This window comes from Aegilops tauschii, chromosome 1, assembly GCF_002575655.3.
Source record: "Aegilops tauschii subsp. strangulata cultivar AL8/78 chromosome 1, Aet v6.0, whole genome shotgun sequence".
NCBI lineage: Eukaryota > Viridiplantae > Streptophyta > Magnoliopsida > Poales > Poaceae > Aegilops > Aegilops tauschii.
The window spans coordinates 66,436,396-66,442,918 of NC_053035.3; positions in this window are offsets into that span (position 1 = coordinate 66,436,396).

The following is a 6,523-nucleotide window of genomic DNA, read 5'->3' on the forward strand; positions in this document are numbered from 1 at the left end:
GGCTAATCAGGAGATTCTGAAAGGCATCAAACCCCGGCTTTTGGTCCCTTTACAACGGACGACGGGTTGTTGGGTGGAGGAGTTACCCTCCGAGTTGTGGAGCATCAACACTACTCCTAACAGGTCTACAGGTTTCACGCCTTTCTTCATGGTTTATGGAGCGGAAGCAGTCCTCCCCAGTGACATCCGTCATGATTCGCCTCGAGTGGCGGCTTATGTTGAGGTGGATAATGAACAGGCGCGCGAAGATGCTCTTGACTTGTTGGACGAACAGCGTGATGTGGCAGCAGCTCGCTCAGCGATTTACCAACAGGACCTGCGTCGTTATCATAGTCGCCGGGTTAAATCCCGGGTCTTCCAGGAAGGCGATCTGGTGCTCCGGCTCATCCAAGATCAAACAGATGCGCATAAGCTATCCCCGCCTTGGGAAGGGCCCTTTGTGGTCAGCAAGAATTTGCACAACGGGTCATATTACCTCATTGACGTTCGGGAGCACAAAGATTCACGTAAGTCGGAGGAAGAGACCCGTCGGCCGTGGAACATAGCTCAGCTTCGGCCTTATTACACTTGAGCCACCGGCTCTCATAATGTACATATTTCTCTAAGCCATGTATATATTATGATAAGCAATAAAGCAGGACCTCTGTCCTTTTTTCTCCTCCAAAGATGAATGTGTTGTTTTCATTACAAGATTATGTGATAACTTGAAGGAGGATCCAGCTTATGATCGTATTCGAATCTAGCCATACACAATATAGTCACTTGGGGGCTTCCTGTTCAAACATAGGTCGTATTCGAACCAAAGAGAACATAGCTGTCGATACCCATTTGATTGGCAAAGTGCCGAGCTCATTTGGGAGTTTTCTTTGATCATATTTGAATCATAGTTTAACCTCTTTGGGAACCGACATGGATCGTATTCGAATCAGCGTCGTTAAACAATTCTTAAGGTCATTTGGGGGCTTCCTGTTCAAACATGGGTCGTATTCGAACCAAAGAGAACATAGCTGTCGGTACCCTCTTGATTGGCATCGCCACACCCACTGGGGGCTATATGATCGCATTCGAATCCTAGCATAACCCCTTTGGGACGGGTCTCTGGTCGTATTCGAACCGGAAGCCCCTAAGTTCTTCTGATTTATAGCGAGTTCTTCTGATTCTTTCAAGTGTGCACGGCGGGTCTCACTTTGCCGGCTTAACTTTGATTTATAGTACTAGTCGAATACAATCGGTGTTATTAAGACTGGTAAACAGGAATTGAGGTACCAACCTTATTACCCGGGTTGTATAAGCCGGAAGTGTGCTTGCAGGCCGGTAAGTGTGTTATTAAGGGTACATCAAGGACATAATTGAGGACCAGTCTTTTTTGATTCATATTCCAGGTTATATGTCTAAAACTATGATTCTCAGAGCGGTAAGCCGCCTAGAGACTTGTGATTTGTCCTTCTAGGCAGGATAGTTAAAGGCAACTATTTGAGCTTAAGGAAAATGAAGGATCAATTATGACCCGGAGAAGTATAAAGGAGACAACTTCAATGGAATTCAGCATTCAACGCATGCACGATGGCACGGCAAAGTTAAAGTGTTGGTCCTACTCTATTACAAGACTCATCGAGTCCAAAAGGGTGAGGCATTGTTTAATAAGCCGCCTGCAGAGTTACGATGCTTGCTGGGTTGAAGTTTCCGGCTCATCCCTCTCCGCTCCTCCGGCTGTTCCCAAGACCTGGAAAGTTGATGACTTCCAGTTAATGCCGCTCAGAGCTTCAAATTGAGCTTCCTCGTCAATTAACCCGGCCGGGTCAATCTCCGGGGCAAAGGTGTGCTTCCGAGTCGGCGGGACTAAGCTGATGGCTTCATAACGCGGAGTGGGGATCCTCTGATTCTCTGAATCGTAACCCGGCTGGTACTTAGTCAGATCCGTATCATTGCCAATCAGAGTGGCCACCGGGCGTACGATCTTCACGCAGGCTGCAAAGTCCCTTTGGTCGAAGGGGGTGCCGTCTTCCTTCAAACTGGGGTAGCCCAGAGCGATGTCCGCCGGGTCTAGTTCTGGAAGGAACGCCTTGGCCCGGCTCAGAGCAGCTATGGCTCCGGCTCTTGCAGAGGCCCGTCGCAGCTCTTGGACACGTTGAGGAAGAACGGCGAGCCGGCGAAGAACTTCCGCCAGGTGAGTCGGCACCTCATTGGATAGGGCCACCACAGCCAAAGCACGCTGTGACCCGGTGTAGAGTTGCTCCACCAGGGTGTACACGGCCTTCAACTTGGTTACCACACTTTGGTTGAGGTTGGCGCTTCTGGGACCTGTTTAACAGAATAAGATAAGCCGCCAACAAGGATGAGTTATGAGATATAAAGATTATAAACTTGATGAAAGCCGGTGAAATGACTTACCGAAGATTGCGGCAACCATCTGGGACACTTGGCGCTTTAAGCCGGAGAGTTCGGCGGTCTTCTCTGTCAGAGCCTTCTCCGCCTGTTCGGCCCGGTTCACCAGAGTAGCCTTTTCTTCGGCCCAAGCTTTCCGTTCAGCGTCAAAGTCCGTCTTCAGCTTTTCTTGCGCAGCAATACTGGACACAAATTTGGCATTGGCCTTCCGGGTCTCAGTTTCTTGCGTCCTCAGGTGGGTCTTAAGATCGGAGATGTCAGCTTCAAACTTCTTGCAAGCAGCCTGCATAATTTCCGGGTTATAGGATGAACAGTTATTATGCAATTTTAAAGTCCCAAGCACTTTCCAAGCAAAGACACTTGGCACTTGGGGGCTAATGCATATCGAACATTTCTATTTACAAATTGCCGGTTCAAGCGAGTAAACCGGAACTTAAGTCTACAACATATTCTATCATAAGTCGTAGACTTGGGGGCTAGAGTATGGTAAGAATAACAAGATAACTATGCAGTAAGCAAGGAGAAAGAAGAGTAGTACCTCAGACTTCTGCTGAATCTGGTTCACCATGCCGATCTCTACATCCCGGCTCTTGTGCACTTGGTTGACATAGCCGGAGACGATCTCTCCGATGTTCAGATTGGTGTAGTCGGTGAGGTCCAGATTAACCCGGCGGTGCTGTAGCAACTCCTCCTTGGCGGAGCACTTGGCCAGTGCAGTAGGTCTCCCCGGCTCAACAAACTCCGTCCGGGTGATTACCACGTCCGGGTCATTGACCGGCTGAGCCGAGCTGGAGGTCTCCGGGTTAGCAGAAGCTTCTGTAGTTGCCTTGTCGGTTGGAGCGGCGGCTTCGGGAGCGGAGGCAGCTGGCGGTTCTTGAGCTGCTACCTCCGGTTCAGGCAAGTCCGGCTCTTCGACCGGCTTATTCTTCTTCGCCCTTTTGGTGAGTTTTGCCTAGGCACTGAAAGGACAAAAAGGTTAGTACAAAGGTATGAGCAAAGATAAGCACAACAAGAGATGATCATCATTACCCGGGTACGGTCTTGAAGGCTGGCAGGCTTGATTGCATCGAGTCACCAGAGTAGGGTGAGGTTTCCTGATAGTTTGAATCAGAAGAATTGAGCGGTTGACGTATAACACCCGCCAAAGGATGAAAAGGGTACAAGTTGGAGATAACCTCGGTTCGGCGTTTCCTCGATGCATCGGGTAAGCCGGAGGAGAGGTCAGCGTCCTTGTTGGTCCGGGTGTGCCGCCGGCTCTCATGAGTCTGTTGCTTCAAAAGAAATTGAGGATCTTGATAAGCTAAAGGATGAGAAAATCTTACTTTCCGGGTTACCCATCGGACTTTCAGCCTTGGCAAGGGCTCCGAGTCGGAGGAAAGTGTCATTACCTCTTCAACCACCGGGTTACTTGCTCCGGTGTCATCCTGTTGATGAACAGTATTGATAAGGTGGACAGAAATGAACAACAAATACAACAAGAGATTATAGGTTCAGGGGTTACCTCTGACTCGGAGCTGTCGCTTAGTTGCAGCAGCTCTGAAGCAGTAGGCCTACTTCCCTTCTTACGGGGAGCGGCTCTCTTGGCGGCTTTCTTGGCCTTCCTGGCCTTCTTGGCCGCCTCGTGGTCATATTTGACCTTCCAGAATTTGTCATCAGCCTGAAAAATACAATGATGATTTCTTAAAGATTCAGATGAAGGTTATCTACAGAAGAAGATAAAATGTTCAGATCAGCGGCTTACTGCTGGGGCTGGGTTGGTCTTGCAGAAGGGGGTTAACCCGGTCCTCCCGCAGTCTGCCAAGCTCTCATTTAAAAGAGCCTTGGTCATGTCTTCAGCAACGTCTTCAGGAAGATCGTTGCGGCTGTGTCGCAGGGGGTCATCTTTCCGGCCTGTGTATTCACACATTAAGCCGGGGCGGCGGCTCAGGGGGATCACCCGCCACGAGATCCAGACCCGGACCAGATCAATTCCGGTGAGACCATTGCCCAGGAGAGCCTTGATCTTGTTGATGGTGGGGAGCAGAGGTTGGCGCTCCGCCTGAGTTAACTTGTCAGACAGAGGGTGAGTTGGTTCCAGATGTGAAGGGCGAAAGCCGGGCAGCGGGCTCTCGTCAGCCGGCAACGTGTCTTGGCAATAGAACCACGTCTGGTTCCAGTCCTTTGGGTGACTCGGCGGCTCGGCGTAAGGGAAAAGGCAGTCTCTCCGTCGCTGAATGGAGATGCCGCCCAGTTCCAAGCTTGGCCCGTTGGCGCACTCGTTCTGACGATTCAGGTAGAAGAGCTCTCTGAAGAGCAGCAGGCTGGGCTCCTCTCCAAGGTAGACTTCGCAGAACACTGGAAGTTGCATATATTGGACACAGAATTGGGTCCTATGTCTTGTGGCCGCAGGTCGAAGAAATTCAGCACGTCTCTAAAGAACTTTGAGCCGGGCGGTGCGAAGCCCCGGCTCATGTGATCCGCAAAAATGACCACCTCCCCGTCCCTTGGCTGTGGTCTCTCCTCTGATGGGTCGGGGGCACGGTAGGACATGACGTCCTTCTTAGGCAGGTAACCCGACTTCATGAAATCTGTTAAAGTCTCATCGGTGACGTTGGACCTCATCCAATTGCATGTGATGGGAGCTTTGGGAGCTTTGGGAGGCATGGTGAAAGTCGGACGCCTATGATAAAAGTAAAATGTCCGGTTTAATTGTAAGCCGGAGGAAATTTACAGTTCAGTGTTTAAAGTGGCGGCTTATGGAGGGGCCTAATGACATATATCTAAGTGCATCGGGTTATCTAAGCCGCTGGTGTGCTTAAGAGTAATTCAAATCGTCTACAGCCTTGTTGTAAGTGAGCCGGAAAATTTTACGGCGCATTGCTTCCTTTGAGCCGGAAGGTTCTACGGCGCGTGGTTTCTTTAAACCGGAAATGTAAACCGCCATGACTCAACGAGTGCAGTTTTTTACGAAGTGTGGTGAAAACAGGTTTCACACATTGCAGTAAATAATTTGGATCAAAATGGTCGGCTGAAAAGGAAAATTTCTAGACCTAAAACAGAAGCATGAGAAAGTTCGCAGGTTCAAATGGGACTTCTGTGCAGTAGAAAGGGATTTATGAACATTGGAATGGGTGTGAAACCACTACCGCGGCCATCCTATGCAGATAGAGATCAAGAAAGGCAGTAAAAATAAAAACTACCAAGAACTCGCGAACGACGGCGAAGAACACGGGAAGAACAGCAGGAGCTTAACGCAGATCTATCCTACGAGGAGGAAAGAACTTACGGATGCAGGGGTTCGCCGCGGTTCTCTGGACGGTTCAGGGTGATGCAGTGGCCAAGGATGACGAGGACGCGGAGCTCTGTTGCGGCGGCGGCGGCGGAGCTCGAGCAGCACGGGAGCAGTGAGAGGAAGGAGACGACAGAAGAGGGAGAATGAGAAAGACCCGAGGGTCGGGCTATTTATAAGGCCAGTCTCATAAGTGGGCGCGAGAAACGAGGAGGCCACGGCGCGGTTATCTCGCCCGAGAGGCACCTCGATTTTCGGGATGGCAGTAAAGATAAGATCCGTTGCGGATCTGGTGGAGTAAAAAATGGACTTAATGGAAGATGACGTCATGGCGGATTACCCGGAGTCCAGAGGATGACGTCACGCCAGGTTATGGCCTTCACACAATTGTAAGCCGGAGATTTTCTGTCGAAAGAATTGAAGATTGACATGAGCCGGCTCAAATCAATCTGGGGCCTAATGTTGAGGATATAAACCTTAGAGTCACCCGCTAGAAGGGGCCGGGTTACTCATAACGGTCATTACTTGAAGCCTGGCGCTACGTCTGAAGACGGTGGGCCAAAGATGGGCTTAAGACCCTGAGATGGCTTAAGGCCCGTAGTGATAAACCGCCGTATGGCGAGACTTGTAGTGTAAGGCAAGAATAGTTGAGAGTCCGAGCCGGACACTTTTATGAGCCGGCCGGGACTCTGAGAGCCGCTGGGCGTCAACCTCTCTGTATAAAGGGACGACCCGGCAGCGGTTTAGGGACAAGAAAGATCTCATCGAGAGCCAGGCATAGCAGTTAAGCTCCCTGGTCATCGAAACCCTAATCAATACCACCTCAACTAGACGTAGGCTTTTACCTTCATCGTAAGGGGCCGAACCAGT